This window comes from Mesoplodon densirostris, chromosome 11 (assembly GCF_025265405.1).
Source record: "Mesoplodon densirostris isolate mMesDen1 chromosome 11, mMesDen1 primary haplotype, whole genome shotgun sequence".
NCBI lineage: Eukaryota > Metazoa > Chordata > Mammalia > Artiodactyla > Ziphiidae > Mesoplodon > Mesoplodon densirostris.
In genome coordinates, this window is record NC_082671.1 from 49,844,564 (window position 1) to 49,862,347 (window position 17,784).

Below are 17,784 nucleotides of genomic sequence, written 5' to 3' on the forward strand. Positions count from 1 at the left end.
ACGAGTGTGGCTATCTGGCTGAGTTGCTCTGGCAGCCCTGAAGAAACTAAGCCAAGGAAAATCAAAGGACTGGAGCTCCCCGAGGACAAGAAGCAATACTTGCGCAAGAACTTATAGTAAGGAGTTCTAAGACTGATTAAAAAAAAAAAGTTTCTGCACTATCAATTTTTAAAAAAACTTTTTTTTGCTAATTTATCGTTCTAGTATCGCTTAATATCTTATAAAAATAATACAACATGGTCATACGAAGAGGCAAAGAGTATGCAGCCAAAAAAAGAAAAAGATAAAAAAAAGCATATCGTGGTTGACAGGCAAGTTAGTAATAATAATGTGGGTTTTTTGAATTGTGTTATGTTTGTGGTTTTGGCAGCATTTAAAAATCTGTAATGATTTCTTATTCTAAATAAATATTGACTTTATTACATAATTTTTTATTCTTTTTCTTAAATACAGCCTTATAATTGTAGATGTTTGGGGCTGCACAAAACATAGATCCAACCCTGCCCCTCATTTTACAAATAAGGAAACAGTCCCATGGACAGAAAATGTTCTCGCAAAATAAGAGAAGAAATTTAGATTAAGCATTTGATCAGTGAAGATCAAATCAGAATGCAGGATTTAGGAAACTGCTTTCTAGAAGGATAGAATAGCTTTTTTTTTTTTTTTTTTGGCCGCATCTCCCGACCAGGGATGGAACCCGGAGGAACCTGGGCCCTCAGCAGTGAAAGCGTGCAGTCCTAACCACTGGACCGCCAGGGGATTCCCTAGAAGGCTAGAATAACTATCTTTTCAGTAAAGAATACAAATGGACAGGGTATGATTCTCAGTACACAAATGCAGATATGCAATAAACATTTTATTTTCTATAGTGCAACCTAATGTTTACTCTGAACCTTATTCCACTGGAGTGGGAGAAAATACATTATCAGTCTTCCTTGAGGTTTCTCTCCCTACCCCACCCTAATTTCAGCCACATTTCTGGGGGCTAAAGTGCTTGGGAATAGGGCCTATCTGGTTCCTGGTCATCAATTCACACAGGTTGCTGCAGAAGTTTTTACCTTTGTACTGGTGTGGCCCTTTCAGGTACAGCAGTAGCTATTTCCTTGCCATACTTAAGCCACAAGAAATCTTTTGTCAAGCTAATATTGAATTCTCCACCTAGAACAAGAGGTTGCTAAGAGTTTGGCCTGTACAGTGTTGACCGACATAGTTTATTCATTCATTGATGACATAGATTATTCCCTCCATTTCTGACTCAAGGTCTCTCATGAGGTTGCAATCAGATGTCAGCCAAGGATGCAGTTATCCAAAGGCTTGACTGGAGCTAGAGGAATTACTTCCAAGGTATGGCTGACAATTTGGTGCTGGCTATTGGTAGGAGGCCTTAGATCCTCTCCAAATGGGCTCCTCTATAGGGCTGTTTGAATGTCCTCACAGCATGAGGGCTGGCTTCTCCCAGAGTGAGCAATCCCAGTGACAGAGAGAACTAGGTGGAAGCTCTCTTTACAACTTATCTTCACAGTTGCAGAGCAATCACTTATAATAATACCCTTATTCCCAGACCCCTGTCCTGGGTCTTGTGCCTCAGAGGGCCTCATGCTTTGGAAGGCCTTCCTGGAAATTTTCTAAGTCTCCCTCATGTGCCTGGGACCAACCTGGGCCAGTAGTGCCATCAAGGTTCAGCCCAGACCAGGTCCTGCTGAGCCCTTGTCCCAATTTCTCCCCTTCATGGGGTTCTCCAATTCGAGGATGCCCGAGAAACTCTGAAACTCATGCCTGTGGCATTATTCCAAGGCCCTGTGATCAGGTCTCAATTCCAAGAGTGCATCCTGGTGAGCCGATCACTCGTGCTAGCCAGCACAGTATTTCTTTTGTGGAATCGCATGAGATTGGGTCTCCAGGATCATGCTGACATGCCTACTTGGGGGTCAGGCAGAAGATGAGCTCAGGCCTCTGGGCTACCAACAGTCTTCTACTAACCTTTGGGCTTGAGGTGTATGTATGGGTTCCTGTATTGATCCTCTCCTGTCAGTGTTCTGACTGTGGAGCTGTGTGAGGTCCATAGCACCAGAGGACAACAGAATGACAGCGGGCATCTTTTATCCTGTACATCACTACACTCAAGCCACTTCCACCCCCACCCCCTGCCCACCCTACCACTGGCACCCAGGGTAGTCACTCCATCTCCTCCAAAGACTCTGGGACGTATGTCAGGCAGTCCTCTGGGAGTAGCCCCCACTTCCTCCTCCAAGATCACTTCTGGGTGCTTTTGAGACTGTTGCTCCACAGTGCCAACAGGCCCTTCCCAACTAATGTCCTCTTTTGCTTCTGAATGCTGTGGTGATAACAATGTTCTCACCCATGTCAGTCTTAAGTCATGCCAAAGGAGGCATGCACAAATGATATCATTCCTCTTGCTCTATCCATGATGTGTGGAAGGTAAGGATGTGGTTAACACTGAAAGAGATCACAGTCTGGGAATGCTGTGATTATGGTTTAAAGAGTATAAGAGAAGATATGGTTAGAAGAGGTGTTGTTCTATGCTTATGGTATAAAATTCTGAATGAAAATTTAACATGACCATAAAACAAATTATTGTTCAAATTTTCTTGCATATTCTGGGTAAGACTTGCATTTGTGGTCACCATAAACAAAGCACAGTAATAATTTTTGAGAGAGTCATGGGTGACATGTGGATAACGTGGTGTCATGGGTAATGATATAACCTGGAGAAAACAAATAGTATAAGGGAACTACAGGAACAAGAATATCTATATTGTTTCACTATAAACAGAGTACAAAGACCCTTGGCATTGTATTAACAGTGTTACTAAACAACCCAATCAAAAAATGGGCAGAAGATCTAAATAGACATTTCTCCAAAGACATACAGATAGCCAAAAAGCACATGAAAAGATGCTCAACATTGTTAATTATTAGAGAAATGCAAATCAAGACTATGATGAGGTATCACCTCACGCTGGTCAAAATGGCCATCATCAAAAAGTCTACAAACAGGCTTCCCTGGTGGTGCAGTGGTTAAGAATCCGCCTGCCAATGCAGAGGATACGGGTTCAATCACTGGTCCGGGAAGGTCCCACAGGCCACAGAGCAACTAAGCATGTGCTCCACAACAAGAGAAGCCACCGTAATGAGAAGCCAGCATACCGCAACGAAGAGTAGCCCCTGCTTGCCGCAACTGGAGAAAGCCCATGTGCAGCAGCGAAGACCCAATGAAGCCAAAAATTAAAAAATAAAAAAAATAAGGTTTTAAAAAAAATGTCTACAAACAATACATGCTGGAGAGGATGTGGAGAAAAAGGAACCCTCCTATACTGTTGGTGGGAATGTAAACTGGTACAGCCACTATGGAGAACAGTATGGAGGTTCCTTAAAAAACTAAAAATAGAATTACCATATGACCCAGCAATCCTGCTACCGAGCATATACCCAGAGAAAACCATAATTCAAAAAGACACATGCACCCCAATGTTCATTGCAGCACTATTTACAATAGCCAGGTCATGGAAGCAACTTAAATGTCCATCGACAGTGGAATGGATAAAGAAGATGTGGTACATATATACAATGGAATATTACTCAGCCATAAAAAGGAATGAAATAATGCCATTTGTAGCAACATGGTTGGACCTAGAGATTATCATACCAAGTGAAGTAAGTCAGATAAAGACAAATATCATATGATATCACTTATATATGTAGAATCTAAAATGATACAAATGAACTTATTTACAAAACAGAAACAGACTCACAGACTTAAAAAACAAACTTATGGTTACCAAAGGGGAAAGGGAGGGGGGGATGGATAAATTAGGAGTATGGGATCAACACACTACTATATGTAAAATAGATAAGCAATAAGGATTTACTGTATAACACAGGGAACTATATTTAATATCTTGTAATAAACTATAATGTAAAATAATCTGAAAAAATATATATAATTGAATCACTTTGCTGTACACATGAAACTAACACAATATTATAAATCAACTATACATCAGTTTTTTTTAAAGTGTTACTATTACTTTTCTCCTTGTAGGAGATATGAAATTAGCCAGCAATGACACATTTGACAGTAAAGAACATGAAGAACATGATTTCTGAACCTGAACAAGAAGAGATGATACCTGGACACTGAAAAATCATCACATCCTCTGATGTGTACAATAAACTGATTGCTATCCATTAGTCTAAATCTTCATCAATAAGTCATTATACCTCGTATAGGCTCATAGATTTGGTAATCCATTTTAAAAATGAGATATAATTCACATACTATAAAATTCCTCCTTTTGGAGCTTGTACAATTCAGTATTTTTTTTTTAGTATATTAACAAGGTTGCACAAACATCACCACTACCTAATTCTAAAACATTTTTGTTACCCCCAAAAGAAACCCTGTACCTGTGAGCAGTCCTCCCCATTCCCCTTTCTCCACAGTGTCGGCAACCATTAACTTCCTTTCTCTATGAATTTGCCTATTCTGGACATTTCATGTATTAGAATCATACAGTATGTGGCCTTTTGTGTCTAACTTCTTTAACTTAGCATAATGTATTCAAGGTTCATTCAAGTTGTAGCATGTTATCAGTAATTCACTCCTTTTCATGGCTGAATTACATTTCATTGTACGGCAATACCACATTTTGTTTGTCCATTCGTCCACTGACATTTGGGTTGTTTCCACTTTTTGGCTATTATGAATAATGCTGCTGTGAACATTCATGTACAAGCTTTTGTGTGAACATATGTTTTAATTTCTCTTCGGTCTATTCCTAGGAGTGGAATTGCTGGATCTGGAGCCATAATTGGGGTGGTTTTTCTAAAATGGCCTTGAATGCTTGACACTTATCAAGAGATTAAGTCTATTTCCTCTCCCTTGGATCTGGACAAGCTTATAACTGCTTCCCATAATAGACTACAGAAGAAGTAGTGCTGTATAACTGCCAGGACTAGCTCATAAATGCTGTGCAGCTTCTGCCTGTTTCTCTTGGAGCACTTCTACTTGGAATACTCTCTGGAGACTCTCTTAGAACCCAGCTGCTAGCTTGTGAGTCTAAGCTATTTGAAGAGGCCATGTAAAGGTTCTCCCACCAACAGTTGCAACTGAATCCAACGTCTGAGTCATCCTAGCCCAGATGTTACACATGTGAGCAATGGAGTCTTCAGATGATTCCAGCCTCCAGAGGATTCCAGCAATTCAAGTCTTCCCAGCTGATACCCTGCTGTGCCCTATCCAAATTCCTATCTCATAGACTCCACAGGCCTAATCAAATGATTGTTGGTTTATGCCAAGTTTGGGGTGGCATGGATAAATGTGGTCTTTCTACAAATCAGTAAGAAAAAGACCAAACCAACAGAAAAATGCGCAAAGGGTGTAAACAGGCAGTTCACCCAAGAGAAAACCCAAATGGCCAATAAACACTGAAAAGTATATGTTCATTCTCACTAGTAACTAGTAAAATGCAAATTGAAACAATGGTATACCATTTTACACAAGATTGACAAAATCAAAAAGTCTGACAACTCCAGTATTGGTGAAGAAGTGGAAAAACAGGAAATCATACGCTATTGGTGTAATGAAAAACTAGCATAAACATTTTGGAGAACAATTTGACAAGATCCGGCAAAGCTGAAATGAACATACCTCATAACTTCTAGGTATATATTTTAAGGCATATGTATAAAGATACAAAACTAAAGCTATTTATTGCAACATTTCTTGAAAGAAAAAAATTAGAAGCACGGTATATTTATACCATGCATTCTCAACTGGGGCAATATCACCCTGAAAGGGGTGAAAATTGGTTCTTAGGGATGCCAAAAATTAGATGTGGTCTATGGTATTGACCCTCCAAAGTTCAATCCTATCGAACAAAAATCTTATTCCTTAGTATTTAATTTCTGTTGTTGGGAGAAATTAAAATTAAATGTTATTCATTTAATAACTCATAATTAATGAAGTTTTCCCCTTGGGGGAAATTACAAAAGAAAGGTTGAAAAACAGATTAATACAGTGAAAAATCGTGCTGCTGCTACAACAAATGTAGTACGTTTATATGTATCAACATGGACTCCTCCTGAACACAATGTGAATGAAAACAAATTACATAATGTTACACACAAAATGGTGCAATTGACTTAAATGTAAAATAACACCCAGAACAATAATATATATTGCTTAAATATATACATAGCAAAGGTTTAAAAAAAAAAAACGGACTGTATAAACATTAGATTCGTGACAATAAGAGTCTCAGAGGAGAATGCTTGGTGAATGAGATTAGGGAAAGGAAGTTTCAACATATTTATAATATCCTATCTTTTTTTAAATAAATTTATTTATTTTATTTATTTATTTTTGGCTGCGTTGGGTCTTCATTGCTGCACGCGGGCTTTCTCTAGTTGCAGAGATTGGGGGCTACTGTTCGTTGCAGTGCGTGGGCTTCTCATTGCGGTGGCTTCTCTTGTTGCAGAGCACCGGCTCTAGGCATACAGGCTCAGTAGTTGTGGCACGTGGGCTCAGTGGTTGTGGCTCACGGGCTCAGTAGTTGCGGCACACAGGCTTAGTTGCTCTGTGGCATGTGCGATCTTCCTGCTCCAGGGCTTGAACACGTGTCCTCTGCATTGGCAGGCGGATTCTTAACCACTGCGCCACCAGGGAAGTCCTATAATATCCTATCTTTATGAGAAATTATCTGAAGAAAAAGTTATGAAATCTTAACATTCATTAATTCTAACCAATGGGAATGTGGGCATTTATTTTTATTCTCTGCATTTTTCTGGGGTTTTTTTCCTCCCAAACTTTTCAAATTGAAAGAAAATGAAAATTTAAATATTAAAAAATCCTTTTTTTTTTAGGTGTAGGTGCAGTGCATCTGTTTTGAGTGGGTCTGTGTCAATGAAATCCAATTTAGCAAGATAGAATATGAATGGATGAAGCAGACAAGGTTTGCATATAAAACAAATAGTTTTTAAAAACCCTGCCTGCTTCACCCTCGGCTCTCAGGCCCCTACGGACCTCCCCTCCATCCTGTCTCTAATCCAGGGGAGGGAAATTCTTCTTGGTTTGGTGAAATGAAGAGCCTTCTCCTTTCTTATCTGGCCAAGACACTATGCCCACACCCTTGAGTATTTTGCCAATGAGCGAAACGCTTGGCAGGCATTATTTGTACACCGACCCTGTCCTACTTGCCATATTTTCCCCCAAGGCAATAAGCATAAAGCAAAGTAACTGCTTGATAGGGGAAAATAGGGGAAAAAATAAAGGGGAACATCTTAAAATGTGATTTAAGACACTCAGCCATAGCTGCCATGTTTGGAGTATTTACTATCTGATATCTAGATCCTTTTACAACATTGTGAAAAAAAATTTAAATATTTATTTATTTATTTGGTTGCACTGGGTCTTAGTTGCGGCAGTTGGGCTCCTTAGTTGTGGCATGTGGACTCTTAGTTGTGGCATGCATGTGGAATCTAGTTCCCTTATCATGGATCGAACCTGGGCTCCCTGCACTGGGAGCATGGAGACTTAACCACTGCGCCACCAGGGAAGTCCCACAACATTGTGAAATTTAAACTGACAAGATTCCTAAATTAGACTTTGTTTTTCTCCCCTTTGCTTCTTTATTTGTCCACATCACTGTCTACCCTTTGGTTCCCATTCTACCCACAAATGCCAAGCTCAGTTACATAAAAGGCACCTCCCAGGAGAGCCTGGAACCTGGCTTTTAGAAAGCATAGAAATATTCTTAGGAAATGGCTCAAAGAGACTGTTTCTATATAGGACAGAGGCCCAGGGAAATGGCCATCACCCAGTTCACCTGAAGATCCTCAGTGTGTATATGTCCAACCTAAAGTTAAGGGAGCATTTACCTGGGTCTGAGAGGTTTCCCAGGATGCAGGACTCTCAGTGCTAAAAGTAGAACAGGCAAATTGGGATGATTGCCAGCCCTAAACCTGGGACAGAATTGGGGTATAGGATGGAGGGCTAGGCAGGGAACATGGCAGGAGAAGAGAAAGCTAAGTGACCTCCTCCCACAGGAATAAATTTGAAGGAAAATTCTGTTGGGTTTCCAATTATTTCAAAGAGCATATATGCAAATATTAACCAAGAAGCAAAAGACCTCAGGAAGATCTCTTAAACCCTGTAACTTCCTCATATTTGTAATGTTATTGTCTGTTTTTATTAGTGAGCAGAAGCAAAACATGTAATTATAGGTTAATTTTTTTCTTTTTATTTGCTTTCTGTAATAATACTAGTTAATATGTATTGCGTGCTGCTTTTTGTATGCTAGACAGTGTTTAAGATGCTTTATATTATAAACTAATTTAATCCTTGCAATCACCCTGCAAGGCAGGAGCAAGTATTACATTTAAGATGAGGAAACTAAGACTCAGTTCACCCAAGGTCACAGAGCTCAAATTTGAGCTCTGGATACCTCATTCTGAAGCCCATACTTTTTTTTTTTTTTTTGGCTGTGCTGGGTCTTAGTTGTGGCACTCGGGATCTTTAGTTGCGGCATGCAGGCTCTTAGTCACGGCATACAGGATCTAGTTCCCTGACCAGGGATTGAACTTGGGTCCCCTGCATTGGGAGCACGGAATCTTAACCACTGGACCACCAGGGAAGTCCCTCAATCATTTTTTTCCCATGTGTTTATTTATTTATTTATTTATTTATTTATTATACAGCAGGTTCTTATTAGTTATCTGTTTTATACATATTAGTGTATACATGTCAATCTCAATCTCCCAGTTCATCCCACCACCCCCACCACCACCCCGCTCTTTCCCCCCTTGGTGTCCATACATTTGTTCTCTACATCTGTGTCTCTATTTCTGCCTTGCTAACTGGTTCATTTTTACCATTTTTCTGGATTCCACATACATATGTTAATATATATTTGTTTTTCTCTTTCTGACTTACTTCACTCTGTATGACTCTAGTCTCTAGATCCATCCATGTCTCTACAAATGACCCAATTTCATTCCTTTTTATGGCTGAGTAATGTTCCACTGTATATATGTACCACATTGAAGCCCGTACTTTTAATCGTTAAGCTATACTTCCTCTCACTGTAAAATTGGCATGTATTTGCATGTTAATGCAATTTTGTAAAGTTTTGTCTTTTTTTAAAAAATAAAATCTTTGAAAGAAAATAGCAGTTGTACTTGACTTTAAGGGCTAAGAGCGATTAAGAAATGGTGGGGAGAAGGTGGGAAGACAGCAACAGATTCTTCATCCCAGAAGTTAGGGAGGAGGTGAAAAGAAGGCTGAATTCCTCAGCCTAGGGCAAGGATGGAGAGGAGCAGAAGCAGGACAACTTGGAATGACTGGGGGCCCTACTCTCAACTTAACTGTAGGGAGGCTGAGTGGTTCCCCAACAAATGGCGATAAACGTGGCTTCCCCGAGGTCACGTCTTCTGAATCTTACACCTTTCCTTGTCTACTTTTATAACGCCACTCCCTCCTTCAAACTCACTGACCTTGTTCTGCTCTATGGTTATGAGAACAAGCAGCTAACAGGAAAAACCACATTAAAATCCACATCATCATCTATAAATGTGTGAGTATTCAACATTCTGTTTAAGATTCAGGAGGAGGCTTTTCACTTCCCAGATCTCATTTGCATTTCCACTGACATCTGGAAGACAGGAGTGAAGAAAATTGAGCTTTCCTTTTCCAATTACAGTATTGTGGGCTGTTACTACTGAAGACTGGCAGGAGAAAAAGACTAAAAAATATAGTTTGCCACATGAAAGAATGCTCAACATCATTAATCATTAGAGAAATGCAAATCAAAACTACAATGAGATATCATCTCACACTAGTCAGAATGGCCATCATCAAGAAATCTAGAAACAATAAATGCTGGAGAGGGTGTGGAGAAAAGGGAACACTCTTGCACTGCTGGTGGGAATGTGAATTGGTACAGCCACTATGGAGATCAGTATGGAGGTTCCTTAAAAAACTACAAATAGAACTACCATATGACCCAACAATCCCACTACTAGGCATATACCCTGAGAAAACCATAATTCAAAAAGAGACATGTACCAAAATGTTCATTGCAGCTCTATTCACAATAGCCCGGAGCTGGAAACAACCTAAGTGTCCATCATCGGATGAATGGATAAAGAAGATGTGGCACATATATACAATGGAATATTACTCAGCCATAAAAAGAAACGAAATTGAGTTATTTTTAGTGAGGTGGATGGACCTAGAGTCTGTCGTACAGAGTGAAGTAAGTCAGAAAGAGAAAAACAAATACCGTATGCTAACACATATATATGGAATATAAGAAAAAAAATGGTCACGAAGAACCTAGGAGCAAGATAGGAATAAAGACACAGACCTACTAGAGAATGGACCTGAGGATACGGGGAGGGGGAAAGGTAAGCTGGGACAAAGTGAGAGAGTGGCATGGACATATATACACTACCAAACGTAAGGTAGATAGATAGTGGGAAGCAGCCGCATAGCACAGGGAGATCAGCTCTGTGCTTTGTGACCGCCTGGAGGGGTGGGATGGGGAGGGTGGGAGGGAGGGAGATGCATGAGGGAAGGGATGTGGGAACAGATGTATATGTATGACTGATTCACTTTGTTATAAAGCAGAAACTAATAAAAAAAATGTTAAAAATATATATATAGTTTGCAAGATTTTTTACTATCAACTCAGTCCCTTTTAACTTTTCAGAGTGCAGCGATTAACAGTAACAAGAGTATTAGAAGAATGCTTTACTCTTTTCAGAGTAATTTTCCATCTGTAATTTCACTTTATCTGTATAACAACTCAGTGGAGAAGGTAATGCAGATATTATTAGTTCCATTTTACAGATGAGGAATCTGAAACTCAAAGAGATTAAGTTAGTTTCTGTAAAGAGCTATGAGAGATGCTTCATTCTTAGAAGTAATTAACTCTCTCCATTTTACTGTGGAGCTTCAGTCTGAGTTCCAGATCAATTACTTTAGTATCTCCCAGCACTCTAAAGTCTACACTCGGCTATCCCATCACCACTTCCAAGCCCCAAACACTTGGCCAACCTCTTCATCTGCTTTCCCTGGTCCTGCCTCTGTCATGTAGTGCAGGTAGTGAAACAGAGCAAAGGGCTCCTGTGCCCAAGGTGCAGAAAACCAACCTCTGACAGCGGGAGTTTGTAGCAAAGTAAGGATTTATTGCAGGGTGCCAAGTAAGGGAGTGGGAGACAAGCCTCAGATCCTTTCCCACTCAGTCTCTGAGTTAGGGGCTTTTTAAAGGGTAAGAGCAAAGAGGCTGGGATTAATGATCATCTTGTGATAGTTTTGTGACACTTCTTAATCATAGTTTTGGAAGCCAGAGTATCTCTGGTTTATGAGTCTCTGGCCAGGTGGTCCATGGCTTGGGGGTCTGTTAGCTCATCTTGCCCTGGAGAAACAACCTGAGTTTGTACGGTAGTGATATTATCTACAACAGCAGTTTTAGTCATTAACGCTGTTATTGACAACAGCAATTTTAGCCATCTGACTCTGACTGATTAGCACTCAGTTAGTACAGGATTGAGGTCAGAGGGGACCGGAAAGGGAATAAAGTTTTGGATAGAGAGGTTAATCATAAACTCCACAGGGAAACTCGGTTTTAGGGGGACTCGGTTTCAGTAGAAAGGCACTACATTTGTATAACCGTTGCTTACTGCACTGACTTCTTGCATCACTATTCACAACTAATGACACAAATCTTTTCTTCCTTAAGGCTTCAACATATCTTTTTTTCTTTGCCTTACTGTGATGGTTTTAAAATAGGTCCACAAGTTCCTTGACACTTCTCCCTTCAAGAGCTGGAGCTTAATTCTCCTCCCTTCAAGCACAAGCTGGACTTAATGAGTTGCTTCTAATGAATAGAATATAGATCTTCCTCAACTTACAATGGGGCTATATCCCAATAAACTCATCAAAAATTGAAAATATTTTAAGTAGAAAATGCACTTAATATATCTAACCTACCCAGCATCATAGCCTGGCTTACCTTAAATGTGCTCAGAACACATATTATTAGCCTACAGTTGAGCAAAATCATCTAACACAAGGTCTATTTTATAATAAAATGTTGAATATCTCATGTAATTTATTGAATGCCATACTGAAAATGAGCAATATAACAGTTGTATGGGTATAGAATGGTTGTAAGTGTATCAATTGTTTATCCTCATGATCACATGGCTGACAGGGAGCTGCAGCTCCCTGCTTCTGCCCAGCATCAGGAAAGAGTAGGTACTGCATATCAGTAGCCTAGGAAAAGATTAAAATTCAAAATTCTAACTACAGTTTCTAATGAATATGTATCACTTTCACACCCTCATAAAGTTGAAAAACTGTAAGTTTAACAGTGGTAAGTTGGGGACTACCTATAAAGTGGAAGTGATGAAGATTAGGAAGACTAAGTCAGAAAAAGCACTGCAGCTTCCTCTCTGCTCTCTCTCTGATCACTCATGACCAGCTGCCATGTCAGGAGGACACTCAAGCAGCCCTGTGGAAAGGCCCAGGTGGTCAGGAACTGAGGTCTTTTGCCAACAACTAGCAAGGAACTGAGGCATCCTGCCAACAGCCATGTGAGTGAGGCACTTTTTTAAAAATTTTTTTTTTAAATTTCTTTGTGTGAGTGAGGCATCTTAAAAGGAGTCAAGGGAATTCCCTGGCGGTCCATTGGCTAAGAATTGTGCTTTCACTGCCGAGGGTGAGGGTCAGGGAACTAAGATCCCGCAAGCCATGTGGCGCAGCCAAAAAAGAAAAATAAAATACATCACTTCCCTGGTGGTGCAGTGGTTAAGAATATGCCTGCCAATGCAGGGGACACAGGTTCAAGCCCTGGTCCAGGAAGATCCCACATGCTGCGGAGCAACTAAGCCTGTGCACCACAGCTACTGAGCCTGCACTCTAGAGCCCATGAGCCACAACTACTGGGCCCGTGCACCCAGAGCCCATGCTCCACAACAAGAGAAGCCACTGCAATGAGAAGCACGCGCACCACAACTAGAGAAACCCCAAGTGCAGCAACGAAGACCCAACGCAGCCAAAAAAAAAAAAAGGTAGTCAAGTCTTCAGATGACTGGAGCTCCAGTCGAAAGCTTTATTGCAACCTCATGAGACACCCTGAGTCAGAAGCACCCAGCAAAGCCTCTCCCAGATTCCTGACTCTCAGAAACTGTAGGATAATAAATGTTGCTTTGGTTGTTTTTGTTTCAAGCCTCAAAGCTTTGGGGTTATTTGTTAGGCAGAAATATATAACTAATACCCTTACTTAGTTTCCATTCTTGATTCCAGCTGATGATGTGACATAGCTTGAGAGTTTCACAGCTTGAACACATTTGGGTGCCAATCCTTGGGGTAAAGAGGGGAACTAAATGACAAGGAGATTCTGTGGAAGATCTAGGCACATGCCCTGATTAGGGTTTTAAAACCAACATTCTAACAAAAGAGAACAAGAGTGGCATCCAAGAAAGGAGTTAAGCTATTGGAACAGAAAAAGTGAGAGAGAATGAGGGCTTGGACTAAAATGGCAACTTGTGAAGATGGAGGGAACCAAATGGATATCTTACTGTATAGGGAAGTTTTGTGTTTTGTGTTTGGGGAAGACTGGGGGAAGGAAAAACAACCTGGCTTCTGTCTGAAATCACTGTCTTCGGGGAAGCCAATGCCTTCTAACTGCTGAATCCAAAAATCCAAAGGCCTTTTCCTAATTCTTCTCCTCTCTGAAACTCCGTGTTCCTTTGGCTTTGCTGGCACAGCATTACCTGGATCCCCTTCACCCTCTCAGACTGTACCATCTCTGCCTTTCCTCCTCATTCCTCCACATCTATCAACAACAACGCATTCTCTCTTTCACTCAGGGTTAAAACTTGGAGTTATTCTCAACTGTTCTCTCTCTCTTTTCTTTCTTCAACAAATATCTGTCAAATCCCTAACATGCACCAGATTCTATGTTAAACGTTAGAGATGTAAATAGGCACGGCCCCAGCCATTATGGAGTTTTCACTCTACTGGGGAAGACAGACATCAAACAATCACATAAGTGAGGGAAGTGAGGGAATTCCCTGGCGGTCCAGTGGCTAGGACTCTGCTCTTTCACTGCTGGGGCCTGAGGGAAGGGGGTGGGGGGTGGGAGGGGGGTGGACTGGGCAGGTGGGTTTGATCCGTGGTCGGGGAACTAAGATCCTGCAAGCCACGTGGTGTGGCAAAAACAACAACAAATCATGTAAGTGAATATACACAAGGCGTATAGGGTTTTTTCCCCTAGTCCAAATGTCTCTGCTTTAATACTTAAATAACTTTATTTAGGTATAATTGGTATATAATAAACTGCACACATTTAAAGTGTATAATTTCGTGAGTTTTTGACATGAAACCATCATTATAATCAAGATAATGAACATATCCATTGTCCCCCCAAACTTCCTCATGTCCCCCTTTTGTTTTCGCGGTACACGGGCCTCTCACTATTGTGGCCTCTCCCATTGTGGAGCACAGGCTCAGCGGCCATGGCTCATGGGCCCAGCCGCCCTGCGGCATGTGGGATTTTCCCGGACCGGGGCACGAACCTGCGTCCCCTGCATCGGCAGGCGGAATCCCAACCACTGCACCAACAGGGAAGCCCGGAAGTTCCATTCTTATTATTGATTTTTGAGAGCTATTTCTATGTTCTGGATACAAGTCCTTTGTCAGATATGTGATTTGCAATAGTTTCTCCTAGTTCGTGGCTTATTTTTAGTTCTCTTAACAATGAGTTTCAAAGAGCATTAGTTTTTAATTTTGATGAAGTCCAGTATATCCATTTGTCTTTTTAAGGATTGTGCTAAGGATAACTAAGAAATTTTTGCCTCACCCAGGTCACAGAAAAGGGTAAACTGTAGCCTGAAGGAGAAGACTGAAGAGACAGGGCCAGAGACAGTCACCAGGTGGGGCCCTGGGCAAGGGGGGTGGGGGAGGAGGAAGAGACCCAGTTGCGGGTGATTAAGACATTGGGTGGATTTTCACACAAGCAGAGTAGTGGATATAGTTTATTAGCATTCACCATATATTCCCACATTCCCAGCATGTATTTTCCTTCTAGTGTGCTTTCCTATACTGCAGAGGCTGAAAAGATAAGGATTATATTTCTCAGAATACCCTGTAGCCAGTCAGATGTACGCGGATGAGATTTAGAAGGCAGAAGTGAGACAAAGGCCATCATGCTGCTGCCTGGGCTATTTCTCCAGGCAAGCAAACCCATAGAGATGTGATCTATTTCTACTGCAGTAATCCAGTGAAGTCTCAAGCTTTGCAAATATTGAGAGGTGGTTGCATCAGAGTGTAGCAGCGGCAGTGTCCTGATCATAGATTCCAGATCCTTGGATCACAGTTGGCAACCACTTGTTCTCAAGTTCCATCAGTGGAGACCTCTAGGTGCCCCACCCTCTCTGGCTATGGCAGAGGTAGCACCTTCCCTGGCAGAGCACTTTTATCATGTTCTGGAGCTCATTGCTAGAGTTTTCAGCCCAGAGTGGGCCCCTCTAGACTTTCCAATTGATTTTGTAAGCACCTATGTCTTCATATCCTTGTACTACTTGGAGGGCTTTTTTGTTTCCTGCATTGAACCCTCAGTCATACAAGCAGTCAGACTGTATCTGAGAGGAATGATGAGGAGTAAAAGGGCTCAGTGGTGTGGGAAGAATGTCACAGTGTATGAAATCATTCATTTGTTCAATGAGCATGTAACAGACACAAAGTGGGCGCTGTTGCTAGATACTAGGAATATCAGCCTGCCCTGAAGGAGCTTACACAATCTGATGATTCATGATCTGATGACAGAGATATATTAGGAAACTATGTGCTCATAGACATGTTCTCATCAAATTTGGAGAAGTCATGAAAGAGGTGACCTGTAAGCCTAGTTTTGATGGATGAATAGGAATTAGCCAGCCAAGAGGAAGGGGAAGATCCTTCTACAATAACAGTTTAAGTTATTATGAAAAAGTTTTAAATTTCTGTATTCACATCCCCTCCACATACACACACACACATACCTCCCCAGGAGAGAGAGGACAGAGCAGATGTGTGTCTCTAAAGACCTTAGAGGAGGCGGCTGGGGATAATGTAGGCACTTCCTAGATGGGGAGAGAGCAGGCGGAGGCAGGAGTTTGAAAGCATTTTGAGTAAGGGGGTGGAAGCAGTTGACCTAAGAGAGATTCTGGGCTTCCCTAGAGACTAAGGGTAAGGCAACCTCAAGCTGGCCTCAACTTTTCAGTCCTCTTTACCCCCTCACTTCTCACAAGAGAATCAGAATGGCATGGGATTCCAAGTCCACAGCCAGGTTCAGTGCCAGGGTCTCTGCTTACTAGCTATAAGGTCTTGGACATATTATTTAACTTCTTTTAGTCTGTTTATTCATCTATGCAATGAGGATAATGATAGTATCTCCCTCCCACAGTGTTGTGAAGGTCAAACCAGATAGTGGATGTGAAAAACAATGTTGTAAATTATAAAGCACTATAAAAATATTAGTCACTATTGGGCTTCCCTGGTGGCGCAGTGGTTGAGAGTCCGCCTGCTGATGCAGGGGACACGGGTTCGTGCCCCGGTTCGGGAAGGTCCCACATGCCACGGAGCGGCTAGGCCCGGGAGCCATGGCCACTGAGCCTGCGCACCCGGAGCCTGTGCTCCGCAACGGGAGAGGTCCGCATACCGCAAAAAAAAAAAAAAAAAAAAAAAAAAAAAATATTAGTCACTATTATCAAATAGGTACCTAAGTCTTGTTGATTCTATGGCAGGTATATCTCTGTTATAGACTGAATTGTGTCCTCCCCAAATTTGTACGTGGACAACGTGACTGTATTTGGTGACAGGGCCTTTAAGGAGGCAATTAAGGTTAAAGGAGGTCATAAAGGTGGGGTGCTATACCGACAGGACGGTGTCCTTATTAAGAAGAGGAAGAGACACTAGAGCCCTCTCTCCATATGAGTACAGAGGAAAGCCCAGGTGAGGGCACAGCGAGAAGGCAGACATCTACAAGCCAGGAAGAGAGGTCTCACCAGAAACCAACCCTGATGGCACCTTGATCTTGGATTTCTAGCCTCCAAGACTGTGAGAAAATAAATCTCTGTTGTTTAAGACACCCAGTCTCTGGTATTTTACTACAGCAGCCTGAGCAGACTAATGTAATCTCCGCCTCCCCCCCCGCCCCCCCCCCCCAGTCTGTTTTACTTCTCTTCATCCCCCATCCTGATTCTGTTCAGGCCCTTGTCTTCTCCGTATCATCTCTGCAGACCTCTTTGTTTTCTCAAATGCTGCTAAAGGAATCCTTCCGAAGTGTATACTTAATGGGGCTTCCCTGGTGGTGCAGTGGTTAAGAATCTGCCTGCCAATGCAAGGGACACAGGTTTGAGCCCTGGCCCGGGCAGATCCCACATGCCGCGGAGCAACTAAGCTCGTGCGCCACAACTACCGAGCCTGAGCTCTAGAGCCCGCAAGCCACAACTACTGAGCCCACGTGCCACAACTACTGAAGCCTACGTGCCTAGAGCCCGTGCCCCACAGCAAGAGAAGCCACGACAATGAGAAGCCTGCGCACCGCAACAAAGAGTAGCCCCCGCTCACCACAACTAGAGAAAGCCCGCACACAGCAATGAAGACCCAACACAGCCAATAAATAAATAAATAAATTAATTAATTTTAAAAAAACAAAAAACTGACTAGGACACAGGACTATCTACAGCATAAAAGACTCAGCTGAGCATGAGACT